Source organism: Miniopterus schreibersii, assembly GCF_964146895.1.
Source record: "Miniopterus schreibersii genome assembly, chromosome: 2".
Lineage (NCBI taxonomy): Eukaryota > Metazoa > Chordata > Mammalia > Chiroptera > Miniopteridae > Miniopterus > Miniopterus schreibersii.
In genome coordinates this window covers 41,189,040-41,206,440 of record NC_138102.1, presented here as the reverse complement: position 1 = coordinate 41,206,440, position 17,401 = coordinate 41,189,040, and the positions used below count along the sequence as shown (strand labels likewise).

General features: G+C 34.3%; 1 protein-coding gene across 3 annotated transcripts in view; it reads left to right on the top strand.

Annotated features, from left to right (window-relative positions):
* Positions 1-17,401, top strand: part of GPC5 (glypican 5) — a 1,126,386-nt gene that overhangs the window by 407,878 nt on the left and 701,107 nt on the right. The window lies entirely within an intron of this gene.

The window sequence follows — 17,401 nt, the reverse complement described above, 5'->3', positions numbered from 1 at the left end:
TGGTAACCATTTGTGTATCTAAACATAAGAAAGGTATAGTAAAAATATGAAATAAAAGCCTTAGCGGATTTGGCTCAATGGTTAGAGCATTGGCCTGGGGACTGAAGGGTCCCAGGTTTGATTCTGGCGAAGGGCATGTACCTCAGTTGCAGGCTTAATCCCTGGCCCTGATTGGGGAGTGTGCTGGAGGCAACCACTTCATGTGTCTCTCTCACACTGATATTTCTCTCTCTCTCCCTCCTACTCTCTCTGAAAAGCAATGGAAAAAATATCATCATATATATATATATATATATATATATATATATATATATGATATAAAAGATAAAAAAGGGCACACTTGTATAAGAAGATACTATGACTGGAGGTTGCAGGACTGGAAGTTGCTCTGGGTGAGTCAGTGATTGAGTGGTGAGTGAATGGGTAGGACTAGGACGTTACTATGTACTACTGTAGACTTTATAAACACTTGTGCACTTAGGCTACACTAAATTTATAAAAAGCTATAGTTATAAAAATATTTTTCTTCAATAATAAACTGTAGCTTACTATAACTTTTTATTTAAACTTTTTAGTTTTTTAAAACTTTTTGCCTTCACTCTTTTGTAATACCACTTAGTTTAAAGCACAAATACATTGTACAGCTATATAAAAATTATTTCTTTATATCCTTATTCTATAAGCTTTCTTTTATTAATTTTTAAAATTTTATTATTTTACTTTTGAGATTTTTTTTTAAACAAAACTAAGACACACATACATATTAGCCTAGGCTTACATAGGGCCAGGATGATCAATATCACTGTCTTCCACCTTCACATCTTGTCCCACTGGAAGGTCTTCTTGGGCAATAACACACATGGAATTGTCATCTCCTATGATAATGTCTTCTTCTGGAATACTTCCTGCAGGACCTGCCTAATGAGGTGTCACTCTTTTCAGAAATATGTCTATGGTGATATACTTGGTTTGTTTCTTTGTTTCATCATAGATTTGCTTGTAAGCAAAAATAGTAACTTAGAGTGGAGAAACCTGGCAGACCAAAAAGACATTTTAACTCTGTTATTCTTCCGCCCAATCCATAATTATAGTCGAATCATGAAATTGATCACACTAACTCAAATTGAGGGAAAGTCTACAAAATATCTGACCATTATTCGTCAAAATTTTCAAGATCATAAAAAATAAGGAAAGACTGAGAAATTTTTATAGATCATAGTAGCCCAAGAAGATATAAAAACCAAATACAATGTCCTATTCTGGATTTGGATTAAATCCTAGGTAGATAAAGGACTTTAGTGAAAAGATAAAGAAAGAATTGTGAAATTTGAGGAAAGTCTGTTGTTTGGTCAATATTATTGTCTTAATGTTAAATTCTTAGTTTGCACAAATGTACTACGGTTATGCAAAATTTTAATGTTAGGGGAAACTGGTTAAAGAACCTGCAGGAATTCTGTATATTTTTGCAATATTTCTATAAATACAATATTATTCAAATATAAAGTTAAAATAAGAAAAAAATTCTATTAAGGAATGATATCTTGTACAGGAGAAATTTCTCCATTTTCATCTTTTATACAGACTTGCTATGGAATTTTATCTACATGGAACTAGCTATAATTCTGATAGTTAATTAAGAAACCACAGCATTTATAAAATAAAATCTGCCTCAAAAATAATTTAACTCCTACTTACGTATGAACAAACCAAGATTCAGAGATGTTTTACGTGATCTGAGAGTATTGGGCAATACGTGACACAGCCAAGGCTGGACCTTAGATCTCTGGGTTGAATTCTCTTTCTGCCATATGTAATACCAACCAGTGCACCATATACCACTGTATGTATCTTACCTATATAACTCTTTTAATTCCCTAAACAGCCTTTGAGATAACTGTTATTTTATTGCCTGGCATCAAGTTCATGTTATTTTTAACATGGGTTTAGCATACTGGTGACCTCGTTAGATTTGCACTTCAGAAAGTTTGCTCTGAGATTTTAAATGATCTATCCTTTTGAGAGGAAGTGAGACTGGAGACAGAAAGGCTATTTTGTAGACTCTGGCAGAAGAGACCACTGGTGTATGAGAAGATGAGGTCATTAACCAAGGCTTTGTCACAGGGGCTGAATGAGTTAAAAGAGATGGGACTGACAGGAATTAATGATTTATGGGGCACATGAGGGATGGAAACCAAAAGCCCTCTACTGTTGAAATCAGAAATTGAAAACCTCTCTATACGTCTTTTGGCTCTTGCACCCTATTGGTTTCAGTCTACCTGATTGTTGGCCCTCTTTAAGCCCTTAATGCTCATATGGCCTTATGGTGTTTCATTATCCATCCGATCTAAATGCCAGTGCACATCATTTACCAGTTCTTGGCAAAATCCTCAATTCCATGATCCTGTTTGTTCCTACCTGACAGATCCCCTTTGTATTAATGCAACTGTCTAACTCCCACATAAACCTGGGCTGCTGGGAAGTCCTGGAATAATCCTGAAACTGTGCACATTGTAACTGATACGTTTGGATTCTGTTCCTTTTTATCTCTCCTTTATGTAGGAACACAAAATGACACCCTCCTCTTCTCTGAGGTCAATTCATTCACTTCCACATAGACTTGGCCTGAGAAAATAATTGTTTTTTGTCATCAATGTTTCTCTGTATTGGACTTTTTTTTGACATGTTAACATCTTTCTAAGTTCTACATCCAATTCCCCCTCAGGTCTTTATTTCCCTCCAGTTACTAGCTTGTTTCTATTCTCCCTTCCCAGCCATGCTGTGAATCATCCCCCTTATGTTCCTGTCCCACAGTATTCCATCCTAGGTCCTCTGTTTACACCCTATTTAGCATTTCTGGACAACATTATGCTCCCTTTGGCCTTCCAGGTGGACTGAGAACCTTATACCTCTACGTTGATGCCCCAGAATCACACCATGGAAGTCTCACATTGGCTTAGCTTTCAGTGATGGAGAGGGATTGTATTTCTTCCAGTGCCTAATGCCTGACTCAGAGTGAGAACTTGCTATGCTTCCTGAGTCAGTTAAGAAAATAAATAAATTCTGGTGTTAAAGCCAGAGTGCAGTATTCATTTTTAATTTGATTGACAACAGATGTCATTTGCACGCATATTTTCTAGAACAGCTCTTTGGTAAAGCAGGCAAAGTTATATTCTTAATCTTGATTAGCTATGCTTTTGACTTAGTCTTTCCTCTGAGGATTGATTTACGTATGTACCTGACTTTAAAAAATAGGTCCCATTTTTATTCAGGATACTGGGATAATTCTAAAATTTGGTCCCTGCTTTTACTTTCAAAATGCATTTAATTCTTATATATCTTTACTTACTACCTCTCTAGTCATAGTCATTTTATCATTCAGCCTAGTGCAAACAGTCCATCAGGTGTCTAACAAGAGAATAGTGACACAAAGGAATGAAAACCTATACTATGAATAGGTCTTATATCAAGCCCTGTTGATTAACTCTCCCTTTCTTTTCAATGTCTAACTCATCCCGACCAAATCAATCAAAAAGCTATTACTTTCATACTTGGAAGTGTTGCTTTCAAAATCAATGAAAAAACAGTTCATTTTTAATATGCAATATATTACGAAAATGAAAATTCTCATTTACTTGAGGTGGAAATTTATGAAAAAAAATGTACGGTTGTCGGAAAACTCTAGTTGGCTACATTTATGCAATTTTTCACCACAGGCTCTATATTTCATCTCACTTAGGATTTCATCACTATTAACTTTTTGTGTGAATATATGTGTGTGTCTGATATAAAATTTAAAAGAAAATAATGAATTGCTTTATGGTGATTTGTTGCTCAAGTCTTATGCATCTGAATTGTAGGCACTGAATGAATCAACATCTTTTATAAAGTTCCAGCCACAATAGATACCTACATTAAAAATTCACGTTATTGATAAATAATCATATTTATTAAAGAGAATAAACAGAAGCCCTGGATGATTTGAGAATGATTAATTGGATTATACATCCATATTCAGGAATTTTCTGACATGGTTCAATCACCACTCATCTGTGCTTTGACAATAATTTTGCATACTTGTAATATAGTACTAGAGACAATTATTGAAGTCAATTTCTGTGTTACAGTCTTTCCCTTTTTATTTCATTCAAATTATGTAACGTTAGTATAGATTATATGATCATATGTAAAATAGGGTATTTGCTTAACAGAATACCTTATTATCAGGTTATATCAAGAAAATGAGTGTTATACTCTGTAGTGTAAGTTTTAAGTTTGATATTTATTATTGCATCACTGCAGCCTTTTTAAAAATTGTTCAGTCATGGACTTTCTGTTGTCTTTCTTTGAAGGTGATCACATAGCCATGGAAGAAAAGTTTTTAGATCATCAGAATTTGACAGTTTTCAGTGTAGTGTGTGTGTTTAGTATAAGATAGAATCAAGTTTGGTATATGGGTGATGAATGAACTTTTACTGAGTGATGGATAACTGCTCATTCTGTTAATGGCATTTCATCTATCAACTACTTTTGATATGGTTGATCACAAGATGTTGCTGACTCAATTTAGGTGGATTAACTGAGTGAAAGTGATACCTGTTTGAAGTTTCACTAATACAAAATTTCTCCTCTTGGGAGCAGGATGGATTATATTATCTGTTGAAATGCTTTTCCATATGAGTTCTTTACTGTCAACTTTCTTGTTCTCTCAACCATATCTCTTCTGTATTAGCTAAAATAGTCTTATTTGTTAAATGGTTTTTTATGCCATAGGAAATTTATGTCTCCAAATCTGCATTTCTTCCTACAAGTTACACTGAAGAATAACTTCTTTCAGAAAATCAAATGGACTTCCAGTCCTCTCTATCAGCGTAAGCTCCCTATAGCTCATCCTTTACATTGATTGCAACTAAAAATTTGAAACACAACAGTAAAAAACTAACAGATGTCTCTGAAAAGTAAACAGAAGTGGGAGGATTATGAAATGCAGTCAAAATTTGGAGAAGCAAGCTGCACTGGTGTGAATTTCCTATTGTTATTCTCTAAATCAAAAAACAGAACAAAAAATATAAAACAACAAAACACTTAAAGAAAATAGATATTATGAAAGAAACAACAAGAAGCAATTAGAACCATAAGGTTAGAATTGTTAGAAAAGAATATAAAAAAAGTAATTTTTAAATATCGTAACAAAATGTTTAAAATTAATAAAATCACAGGCAAGTAACAACATGCTAGAAAAATAGACTGATAATTCTTTTTTTTGCATTTGCCTTATTTGTATTTTTCAACTCTTTTTTAAAAACATTTTTGGTCATTTTTTGGCATGTTTCTTGTTCATATAAAAATTGAATGTTGTTTTCTAATATACTTGAAATATTTTTAATAAATAACCATTTTGTTGTTGATAGGGCAGATGTATTTTATAGTCATTATTTTATAATTTTACCTGTATTTAAATTTCCTCTATTTTTAAAAATCACTATTTAATGGATCCCACTGTGAGTGGCAATAAAATTAAGACTAGGTGTTTTCTTTAGTTTCTCTAATTCTCCTGCACCATTCAATTTTTGTAATTGGTCATTTCTTAATAGTTTTCTTTTATTATTTAATATGTCTATGTTATTTTGGGTGAATTTTGAGCCTTAATAATATTCTGTTACTCTCACCTGTTATATATATGAGGAAATCAGGGAGATAATCCTACTTTCTACATTCTTACACTCTCCTAATTTTTATGGATGGATCATGTGTACCCTGTCAGAGTTGTCAGTATAATGTGTTTTACATTTTCCACACCATTTTCCCCTTAAATCTACAGATGGTTTGTTGCTCACTTCTAATCTCGTTGAGAGTATTTGTCATAATCGGAAATAGGTTGACTGCTTTATCTAATCATCTACTAATAACACTTTGGTCATTTCCATGCCTGCACCACTGTGAATAATGCTGCAATGAACATGAGTGTTTTCAAATTGTGGGGATAGATACCCAAAAGAGGGGTTGCTGGATCATATGGTAACTTTATTATTAATTTTTTGAGGGATGTCCATACTGTTTCCATAGTGGCTGTAACAATTTACATTCCCACCATCAGTGAATGAGGGTTCCTTTTTCTCCACAACCTCTCCAACACTTGTTATTACTGTTGTGTTGATAATAGAAACTCTAACAGGTATGAGGTGGTATCTCATTGTAGTTTTGATTTGCATTTCCCTCATAGCTAGTGAAGTTGAGCATCTTTTCATATATCTGTTGGCCATTTGTATGTCTTCTTGGGAGAAGCATCTGTTCAGGTCCTCTGTCTATTTGTTAATTGAAATTTTTTTTTGGTGAGTTGTATAGTTCTTTATATATTTTGGATATTAACCCTTTATCAGAGGTATTGTGTTCAAGTATCTTCCCCTATTGTGTTGGCTGCCTTTTTGCTTTGTTGTTGGTTTCTTTTGCTGGTCAGAAGCATTTTAGCTTGATTCAGTCCTATTAATTTATTGTTGCTCTTATTTCCCTTGCCATTGAGATCAAATTCATAAAATCCTAAGACCAAGGTCCATAAGTTTAGTACGTATGTTTTCTTCTATGTAATTTATTGTTTCAGGTCTTATTTTTAGGTCTTTGATCCATTTTGAGTTAATTTTTATATAGAGAGACAAATAGTAGTCTAGCTTCATTCTTTTTCATGTGGCTTTCCAATTTTCCTCATCACCATTCATTGAAGAGGCTTTCTTTTTTCCATTGTATGTTTTTGGCTCCTTTGTCGAAGATTATGTGCCCATATACATGCGGGTTTATTTCTGGGCTCTCAATTCTGTTCCATTGGTCTGTGGACGTGGTACTTATATACAACAGAATACTACTCAGCCGTAAGTAAAGATGAAACACTGCCATTTGTGGCAGCATTAATGGATCTTGAGAGTATCATGCTAAACAAAATAAGTCAGATGGAAAAAGTCAAGAACCATATTATTTCACTCATATATGCGATACTAAACTGAAAATGACAAATGAACATACAAGATAAACAAAAACTCATAGACACAGATAACAGTATGGTGGTTACCAGAGAAAAAGTGGGGGGAGGGGGAAGGTGGTAAAGGGGGTCAAATATATGGCGATGGAAGGTGGTTTGATTTTTGATAGTAAACACACAATGCAATATACAGATGATGTATTATAGAATTATACACTTAAAACCTATATAAGTTTATTAACCAATGTCACCCCAATAAATTTAATATAAATAAATAAATAAATAAATAAATAAATAAATAAATAAATAAATAAATAATAGGTTGACTGAAGTCTGTCCTATGGTAAATTTCTCAAAAAGACTTTACTGTAAACAGCTTTCCCTGCATTTATGGGTTTTCATAACTGTAGACTTTATAGTTAACTCATATCTTAGGATGATAAAGATAAGGCGTTGGCTTCTTTCTCTTCTTAGTTTGAAGATATTTCCTCCCATATTCTAGTATCAACTTTTGCTGTGAAAAACACTTGTGCCCCATTGATTTTCTTTTTTTGTTAGTGACTTGACCTTTGCATTTAAATTACCAAATAGTACTTTCTTAATCACTGCAGCTTAGTTATTATACAAGGATTTATCTTGGAGTTGAACATAAGTATATATATAAAATATAAATATATCTGATTATATGTTATACTTTGCCCTAACAGACAGTATTTTTTGTAATTCTGTTTTATCTTTTATATTTCTGTATTGTTTCTGTTTTTTAATTTATCTTTATTTTTTAACATATTACAGATGTCCCCTTTTTTCCCCATTGACCTCTTCTACCCTGCAGCTGCCCCCTGCTCCAGGCCTTCACCTGACACCACTGACTGTGTCCATGGGTTATGCATATAAGTTCTTTGCTTAATCTCTTCCCACCTTCCCATCCACCCCCTGCCTTCCCTATGGGATTTGTCAGTCTGTTCCATGCTTCTATGTCTCTGGATCTATTTTGTTCATCAGTTAATTTTGTTCTTTAGATTCCACATATGAGAGGAGGGGATTTATTTTGTTTTCTTCTCCTTATAATCTTTACTTTTGGGGGGCTTAATCTTCATGTTTTTCTTTGTAATTTAGTCTTTTCTAAAATGATATTGTCTTTTAATTCTCTTTTGTTCATAAATCCTACTAGTTTGATTTCATCTCTGGCTACCTCTTCCCCAAGGTCTTGTATTTCACCTCATGGTCTTGTTATATGTTTTAAGCTATTTGAATTTATGTTGGCATGTACACTTATTCATTATGTTTTTCATCTGTTTTATAGCAACATATTTCTGATGATAGAGTTGATATGTTCCGCGTTAATTTTGTTCTTATAGTATCCTTCTTGGATGCCAAGCAAATTCCTTTAGTGTTACTTATATGGGAATACTGAATGTCTTTGACTAGCTAGTAGCAGGAGCTTCTTGTAGGAAGTGGGAGAGAGGTTACAGACTTTACCCAATCATTGTGGCTGGAGAGCCCTCTCATCATTTGCTGCAATGAAATACTGTTGACTCATGTTTGGGGATATTATAGAGCCACTGCTGTTCTGATTCCCAGAACCCAAACTGGTCTGGAACAGTTTCCATCTGCAGGCTTATCCTTTCTTGTTTCCTACTGCCCTGTGTAAAAGATACAATCCTTGCCTCTCAGAATTATTCAATCAATGTAAGAAGTTATATTTTATGTGTTTTCTGGGCCCCAATGAGCATTTTGTTGGGTGTTCTCTCTTCATTTCCCTGAGGACTCCATTCCTGATAGCTCTTAGCTCTGTTTCAGCATTTCTGACACTGGCTGGGGCCTTCTGTTTCCATATACATACATATGCTTGTGTATTTCTAGTGATCTATCGCTATTAGATCCCCTCCATCCTTCAATTCTTTCTTCTGCCAAAGCCTGACTTACCCTCAGGTACTTCTTGCTCAGTTCAGTATTGTTTGTAATGGTGTGTTGTATCATTTAGAGTTAAGGGTCTTTCTTTGTTTCATGGTCTTGCTAAAAAGAAAGTTTATCGTTTTTATTTATTTTTTTCTTCTTGTTTCTAAGAGAATGATTTAGACCTAAGGTGCTACCTTGAAACTGTACAAATCTTTGTTTATGTTTAAATGATAGAAATGTAATATTCAAATTTACCATTGCTCCATATACTTCTATACCTACCTCTTTTAGAAAATTTAGCTTGTTATCTGTTTTAGGTTTTATTCTTTAACATAATTATATATGAAATGTAATTTCAAAATTAAATTTAAAATAATCTACACTCTTTTACTGGGAAAGACTGAAGCCTAACATCTTCAGGAAAAAAAAAAAAAAAGCCTCATTTCTGAGTATTTCCCTGCAATATAAACTTGAAGGCATTACCTGCATAGGTGCAAACTGATTCCTAGCCTCTCAGATTACGTTGTACGGCAGCCTCGGTAAGTGTAGTAAATGGACAGCAGATGTCACTGTTGGATGAGATGAGCCATTCTGCTAATCCCACCCCTCTTTCAAGTGAAGGTGCCTTTCCAAGGGTCCAAATCCTGGGGTTTACTGATAAAGAGGGGGGGGAAATTAAACTAAACTCAAAACCCTGAGTCAGTTTCATAACTTGGTCTGGCACTTTAGGGCATGGGATGTAAGCCAGCTTTGCAATTAACTGAACTTTTTCATTTGAAATTCAAGCATACTTTTCAGTTTGCTTTGCAAGGTGGAAAATAACCAGTGATATTAGAATTCTGAATTCATGTGTCTTACTTGGTGCAATTGTTTTTCCTTTATTTTTTTTTTCAACACATACCTGCAGATTTAACTCCAGCAGCATTCCATCTGTTCACACAATGCTTTTAAAACTGATGTGACATGGGAATCCTGGCACACAGAAGAGCCATTTAAGTATTAAAAGGTAAAATTGAGCAAAGTCAGAGTACTACCTTTAGTATCTCCATCTCCTAAAATTTACCTCTTAATATCTTTTACTACAGAGTGTTATATTTTGCAGGGATCCATATCTCAATCCTTACTCACACTGAGATTTCAAATATGGATACTTTTATTTTTCAGATAGCTTTCGTTCTTTGTAAGAAAGCAACAACGACGACAGAATTTTCTGAGCTTTTCTAAGACACTTATGTTATTACTTGTCTCTGTTATCTAGCTATGTCTACCTGCTGACTTTGAGTTATTTCTCACTTTCTGGGTCAGAAATTCTTCTATAGTAAACCTTATGTCACACAAGTATATCATTACTAATTAATTAAGTTCAATTTTGGTTTCTAATTTTCAACTTCACAATATATTCTACCCAACTCTTTTAATTTTGGTTCACAATTTTTTTCATAGAAGAAACTTCAAAATAGCATGACATTTTAATCTTAATTTTATCAGCCCTCAGTTGGAAAGCTTAGTCTAATTCTTGCGGCCCAGTGTGCCGGTATGGTGGTTGAGAGAACCACTAAGAAAAAATGACAGACGCATTCTGTCTTTAGGGAGCATTGCAGTTAAAATTGTTGAATGTATTTCTGTCGCTATTTATTTTAATCCCAATTCTGCATTTATATTTTGCTGACTGGGAGTGGGAGAGGGATGGAGACAGTCTTTTGTTTGTTTGTTAGCGCCTTTTGTATTGTTTTTCTAGCACTGAGTACCATGCTTGGCCAAGAGTAGAAACTCAGTCATTGCTGAATTAGTGAAAGAAGGGTTGACACCTGTGATTCTCATTCCTGGCATTGTTACTTTGAGGCTTATAATATAAAACAAACAAAAGTAGAATTTGAAGAAGAAAAGTGATTTGATTCCAATTGAGGTGTTAGGGTAGAGATTTATTCATTCATTCATTAAGTTTTCTTTTCTTTGATCTTCACCCAAGGATACGTTGAGAGAGAGAGAGAGAAAGAGAGAGAGAGAGAGAGACATCAATGTGAGAGAGAAACATCAACCGGTTGCCTCCTGTACATGCCCCACCTGAGGATCCAACTCAAAACCTAGGTATGCGCCCTGACCGGGAATCGAACCTGCAAGCTTTCGGTGCATAAGACCACACTCTAGCCAACTGAGCCACCAGCCAGGGCTCATTAAGGAAATTTTCACTGTGATCAGGGGTGGGGATACATCAGTACATTTTTTTCTTGCGCAGCTCACACTCTTAATTTGTAAAATGATATTGTGAGTATTTTCCTGGTTTTGGTGGGAATTTTTTAAAAAATATAAAAAATAGTAAACCAAAATGTTTCTCTAAAATAGATCAGAAATTCATAAAATGTATGAATTACTAAGTATTCATAAAATGTATATTACTAAATATAATTTTAGTAATATAACCATTATTCAACTTCACAATTTCTCTGTGATGGTTAAGTTTTGGCAAACATGGTATGATAGATATTATTATACTTAAATCCAATTTGTAACAAACTGGGTTATAATGGAGTTCCTGCCGTATGTTTAAATACCAGAAAACTGAAATGCTGCAAAGTCAGAATGAATTATCCGTGCAATTGCACAGAGGCAATTTTAGGATGCCTTGTTAGTATACATGTCAGCTACATTTTGGTTTTTCTTTTTTATACAATTATTACCATCTAGGAGAGACATATGGCTTGTCAATGGTACAGCTTATTAAGGTGTTTGAGGGGGAAATATTAAGAATGTGAACCAGATGGTATTTAGCTCAGTAAGAGCACAAATGATTACCAGGTAGCTGCTACTGTCTTCTATCCTTGGTATTCATATATAACTCATAGTGCCTGCAGAAACAACCTTTTTAAATTACTAATGTATTATCTTTGGAAAGCTCTTCGTATGTCACTGCACATTTGTTTTGTGTAAACTGGCCACTCCTATTACCTCCAGCTGCAAGGCAACCTATTTAGGGTGGGGGGAAAGATATGTATCTTCTATGTGTTTCCAGAATTCTAATTAAAAAAAATATATATGATGCCACCTCCCAGTTTAACCCATTCATGTCCATACACTCAGTTAACTATGAATGTTACAAATACTATACTGTTACCATAAAGATGGTTAATTCATAACTTTATAAAAATCCACAGTAAAAGAAGAAGGAAAGCAAAAATATCTAAAATACAAAATCTACTTCAAAAATATAAAAGAAAGCTCAGTAAATGAATTGTAAAAGAAAAAAAATAATAATATGAGATATACTGTGTGGTTTAGGAGAAAGCTTCATAAAGGGCAAACAACCCGAAAAGATACCAAGGGCAGTAATTTGCCATAGTGTGTGGTAGGACAAATTAACATGGATAAAATCAATCATGCCCCCCATTGTGTGACACTGGACAGCCAAAGAAAAACAGAAAGCACGTAAAATGTTTAGCATTACCCCTTAAGCTGCTAAATTAGGTTTGTGAAAATGGGAAAGCCGAACGCCTTAAGGGTAATGGCAGGTACAGAAGTGATGAATCAGAGGTTGACCTAGTGATATTTTTAATGTAAAATTAATGCAGCTGCATTGTAAGCAGCCTACGTTCTTTTTTGTGGTGGGAAGACAAAAGTTCTTGCATGATTCTGTGATACCCACGAGCATTCTTTCTGTGCTGATTCTCATGTCATCGTCACCTTTCCCTTTGCCGTCAGATATCAGGAATTCTGTGCTTCACCTTTTGGAGAATTTGATACCATGTAAGATGGACTGACTAGGGGAACAGCCTTGTTTCAATTCACAGACTGAGGCAGAGTCACCTCAACGGAAAATACACAAATGCTTCCTCTCTAAGCATGAGCCTGAACGGCCTCTCCAGAGAGGAATTCAAAATATGGTCCCAGTGAGTTCAGAGTTGGGCCCCATTAATGCCACAGAAGTTGGGACGAGCTGATTCTGAAAATTTTCACTCAAATTGCCTCTGGTATAATCTGCCACCACAACTTTCATACTCTCATACTCTACAACTTATTTCACACTCTACAACCTATTTCCCCACACACCAGTAACAGAAACTTTTCCCTCATTGCTAAAACTGCTCAGTTTTTCATGGATTAATGCCCTTGACATTCTGTTCCTTCATCCTGGAATGAAATTCTCTGCTTTATTTTCACCAGCTAATGCATGCTTGTGTTTCAGGATTCAAACCAAATGACCCACTTCCAATCAGTAGCTTGCAAATTCCATAGAAACCATCTGTTGCTCCATGTCCTGCGCTCTCAAGGCTCTTGGTTTGGAATGTGAATAACTGGAGGGATGGGCTGGATTTCAGTTCTTTAAATTACTCATTGTGTGACCTGGAACAAGTCACTAGTACATTTGAGCCTCAGTTTCCTCTTTTATGAAATTAGAATGAGAATACTAAACTCACAGGGTTTTTCAAGGGTGAAATTGATGATGTTTGTAAAGTACCCAGGGCAGCCTCCGTATCCACCATATGCTATGCACTCTCCATGCTTTATGGTAGGATGCTAATGAATATGTTTTGTACTTGCTATATGCCAAACATTCTTCTAGGTGAGCTTTATGTGTAATAACTCTATTGAATATATTGCATCCCCATTCTAAAACATATACAGTGGAGCACAGAGAAACTTAAAACTTGCCCAAGGTCACATGTTAGAAAATAGAGATCAAATTTAACCCCAGGGATGTGGCTCCAAAGCCCACACTCCCACTGCTACCTATCACTCCTGCCACTTCTAACATATTACTCCTCCTATTACTATGACTGCTCACGGGCTGCTTTTGTGCTTATCACATTGCTTTATATTTTATTAATTTATGTGTATTGCCCTACAACTAGTTTAAGTGCTACTTGAGGGTGATTTATTTATCTTTTCTGGCTATCGATTATGCCAGGACCATACTAAATACTCATTAAATATTTATAGAAGAATGAATTAACAAAGCCCATTAAACAGACAAAAATTTTAAGAATTATACATGGCCAACAAGGTCCTTCCCTACAACTCTGTATGGATCTCCCTCACTCTACAGTCATGTTTTATATCATGAATATATAAATTTCAAGAATTACTAAAACTGGCAAATCTTGTATATGTATGCATACATATTCATAGTCAAAGGTATATATGTCTGTGTGTTTAGAGAGAGAGAGAAGACCTGCTTGTTCAGTCTTTTGATTGTGAATTCTAAACTGAAAATGCCAACAACTAGTTTTCACTGTTAAAGTATATTGATGGCTTTATTTCCTTAAGCTCAGTCAATTTACTTGGTTTTAGCATGTCTGAAAGTTATGTCAGAGGAAACAAGCCTTCTGATACTTAAATGGGATTTTGGTGACACTTTAAAGCATTAATGACAGAAAAGCAGAGGATTCTTTCAGGTATTAATTTTCTGCCAACTAACCTCATGTTTACAAACATTGAGGCTATTTTTCACACAAGAGCCATATGGTTGATTATAGTAGATTAAGAGGCAAAATTAGAGGCTGAATTTTAAGCTACTTCTATAGTTTTCAAATGCTGTGATGAGAGTTGAATTAATACAATAAACTAGTGGGAATTTTTGGAATTCCTATGGAGTTTTTTATTAGCATATCCCGAACCTAAAAGAAAGCAAAATATAAAAAATAGTTTTGATTGTTCATAGAAGCACAATTTACAATAGCTAAGATCTGGAAACAGCCCAAGTGCCCATCAGTAGATGAGTGGATAAAAATGCTGTGGGACATTTACACCATGGAAAAATATGCAGCTGTAAAGTAGAAGGATCTCTTACCCTTTGGGACAGTATGGAAGGACCTGGAGAGTATTATGCTAAGTGAAATAAGCCAGGCAGAGAAAGACAAACATCACATGATCTCGCTTATATGTGGAATCTAAAGAACTGAATAAACTGATGAACAAAATAGGTTCAGTGACATGGAAGCATGGATCAGACTGACGAATCTCAGGGTGAAGGTGGGGGTGGTTGGGTGGGGAGAGATTAACCAAAGAATTTATATGCATATATGCATAACCCAAGGACACAGACAATAGTGTGGTGAGGGACTGGGGAGGGGGAGGGGCAGAGTCGAAGGGGTCAATGAGGAGAAAAGGGCACATCTGTAATATTTTGGACAATAAAAAAAAGTTAAAAACAGATATTTGAACAAAAACTTTTATATGAATATTCATCACAATACTGTTCACAAAATCCAAAAGGTGGAAACAGCTAAAATGTCCATCCACTGATGAATGCATTAATAAAATATGGTCTACATACCAAAAAAAAATAGTTTTGATGGTGAAAAATAATTAGTTTTGGTCTAAATATATATTTTCTCAATGCATTGGGCCATGCCTCATCAAATCAACATTTCACTTATCTAATTAGAAATCTATAAAACATGCTTCCTACTTCTAACAAGAACCATTTCTATGTAAAATGTTCCATTTATGAAACACTGAGTGCATGAAGATGAGTGAGAAACAACTAAGTATTTTGAGAAGAGCTTTTCCTCATTAAAAATTAGGGCTAAATGAATTATTTGATATAAATAACTAAGAATAATATAGGTAATTTTACAATTGAAAATGATAAACACTTTTGTTTTTGTTTTTTAATTAAATTTATTGGAGTCACACTGGTTAATAAAATCACATAGGTTTCAAGCATACAATTCTATGATACATCATCTGTGTATTGCAGTGTGTGTCCACCACCCAAAGTCAAATCTCCTTCCATCACCATATATTTGACCCCCTTTACCCTTTACTATCTCCCCACTGCACTTCCCTCTGGTAACCACTATACTGTTGTTTCTGTCTACAAGTTTCTGTTTGTTTGTTTTTCTTGTTTGTTCATTTGTTGCTTTCAGTTTTATACCCCACAGATGAGTATATAAAGATATGCAATGATTTACTAGAAAACTAAAAAATCTTACAGATTCATAATGTGAATCATTTTCTGTACATTACATTAAATTTCTCTTTTCAGATCTCATAACTTTTGGATTGAGAATAAACATTTCATTTGCCTTGTTTAAAAAAAAAGAAATTATTTTGAATGTCTACTCTGTGGCAGGTGCTCTATTAGTATTACTAATATAGAAATTAATCTTCTTATGCTATTACTTACTTTTAATAATAGCTACCCTTTGTGATTACTGTGTGTGTGTCTATATTTGTATGTGTTTACTTACATGCATGTACTCCAGGCACTGTGATGGACATTTATTCCTTTTATTCTTCATGACAAATATTCAATAAATATTCTTCATTTCAAAGATGAAAAAACAGTATCAATGACATTATGTACATAAGTTTACACAGAAATTAAATTTCAAAGCCTGAATTTGATCCCATATCTGTTTGCTGTCAAAGCTTGTGCTTTTTATATCAGACTACAGGACCTCCAACGTGGCCTCTATACATGATCAAAATTTATAATAGGAGATAGGTACCAGTGTCAATAATAGAGTGTAATCCGCAGCACCCTTGCAGAGATCTAGGAGTAAACTGGGCACTGGAGTTGCCCAGAGTAGAGATCTTGAGAGTGAAACCACTGGGGTCAAACTAATGAGGGTATATGGTTAAGAAAAAGTAGGAATCAGTTTTAGACAAGGTAGGGAAGAAGAGAAGTTTTTTAAAGATTTTTTAAAATTGATTTTTAGAGAGAGAGGAAGGAAGATGGAGAGAAAGAGAGAATCATCAATGTGAGAAGGAAACATTGACCAGCCTGCAACCCTGGCATGTGCCCTGACCAGGAATCTAACTGCAGCCTTTCCTTGCACAGGATGATGTCTAACCAACTCTCAAAAAACCCTTACAGCAAATATCATAATTAAATGTAAATGTTTAAAAGGTTTCTCTTGAGATTAGGAATGCAAAAAGTATACTTCAAATTACTAATTCTGTTCCTCAATGACTGTAGTGCATAGCCAGTAAAACAAAGTAAACATTAAAATAATAAGTATAAAGATTAAAGAGATATAAAACCACTCTTAATGACAAAGTACTTGATTGCATACATGGAAAATTCCTGAAGAACCTAAAGCACAATTACACTTATGGTTAATAACTGATTTTAGTGAGCTTGTTGAATATAAGTTTAACATAATAAAATTAATCATATGTTTATTTACCAATAATAAAAAATTTTACAATTAAAATTCTATTAAAAACATCAGATACTTAGAAATAAATCTAACAGAGATGTGCAAAATCTAACCTGAACACTATAGAATATTATTAAGAGAAATTAAATAAAACCTAGGTAAATGCAGAGATATATCATGTTCCTGGATTAGAAAACTCAATATTACAACATTCTGTTCTCCAAAATTGATCTAGAGATTAAATACAATTTCAGTAAAAATTTTAACTCTATATATTTGTGTGTGTTTAAATTAACAAGCAGATTCTAAACCATAGGGAGGAAGTCAGAGGGCCAAGAATAGTCAAGATAAATTTTAAGAAGTGCAAAGTTAGAGGACATTATGGTTCTGCAAATTAAGTATTATCATAAAGCCACATTAAATAAAA